This window comes from Chiloscyllium plagiosum, unplaced genomic scaffold (assembly GCF_037043375.1).
Source record: "Chiloscyllium plagiosum isolate Xiang-an unplaced genomic scaffold, Cpla_swu_hap1 HiC_scaffold_21, whole genome shotgun sequence".
NCBI classification, from domain to species: Eukaryota; Metazoa; Chordata; class Chondrichthyes; order Orectolobiformes; family Hemiscylliidae; genus Chiloscyllium; species Chiloscyllium plagiosum.
Window position 1 is genome coordinate 92,700,228 of NW_028270159.1, and position 1,034 is coordinate 92,701,261.

The 1,034-nt window shown below is 42.1% G+C and overlaps 1 non-coding gene across 1 annotated transcript; it reads right to left on the reverse strand.

The window, feature by feature from the left end:
• Positions 1-219: 219 nt before the first annotated feature.
• On the reverse strand, positions 220-301 carry trnas-gcu (transfer RNA serine (anticodon GCU)). Its single transcript has one exon. It is a non-coding gene; the product is annotated as a tRNA-Ser (tRNA).
• Between the last annotated feature and the right edge of the window lie 733 nt (positions 302-1,034).

Below are 1,034 nucleotides of genomic sequence, written 5' to 3' on the forward strand. Positions count from 1 at the left end.
GGATCTCTTTCATACAATAAGAAGTCACAGCAGCTTGACTTGAAAAATAAAATCGCGTTCCTTTTCATCATCCCAATGCGATCTACATTTCAATGCAGTTTAGGCAACTGGCTCAAAGTATTCTTTGAGATTTTATAATAGCGTCGATGCATATAAACTGACCATTGGAGTTCCAATTTCAATAAGACAGCTGTGAGTGTACAAAAATGGCAGCATCAGAAACGAGAGTGGGATTCGAACCCACGCGTGCAGAGCACAATGGATTAGCAGTCCATCGCCTTAACCGCTCGGCCACCTCGTCACATAGACCCGGAATGCTATGACCTTATTAATAAGTGAATTGTATAAATTATGCAGAACAGCAGATATTTCTCCCTGGTGTTGGTGAAATGATCAATAGTACAGTACGGTTCCAAGACTATGGTCTGACCTCTGGGTTGTGGGGCAAACGCATTCCCACTCTGCTCACAGTGATTTGAACAAAAATTAAGAAAAGACTATGTGACAAGTTCTGTTGAATTCTGTGAAGATTTGAAGTCAACGGAATGAAGAACCCGAGAAAGCAGGAGGTGTTCTTTCAAGAAAGAGTTGGATAGAGCTCATAAGGATAGTGGAATCAAGGGTTATGGGGATAAGGCAAGAACAGGATACTGAATGAGAATGATCAGCCATGATCATAATGAATGGTAGTGCTGGCTCGAAGGGCAGAATGGCCTACTCCTGCACCTATTGTCTATTAAATTGCCTGTGAGGAATTGTTTTCCAGACTGGACGAGAGTGCATAGTGCTCAATGTCATTATTCGGAACACCTTTCTTCCACTCAGATATTTTTGACACACACTTGTGTACAGGACAGACAATTTCAAAATCCTAAATAAGGCTAAACTGACAATTGAATTCAACAATGCAAAAATCTTGATCTGTATCATTTTCCTGGGCCGTGCGACACCAAGTCACTGCATGATCACAGCAACAGAGTGAGCAAGTGTCAGAAGGAAAATGAATGCAGTGCCAGAGCGCATGCTGGGAGCAA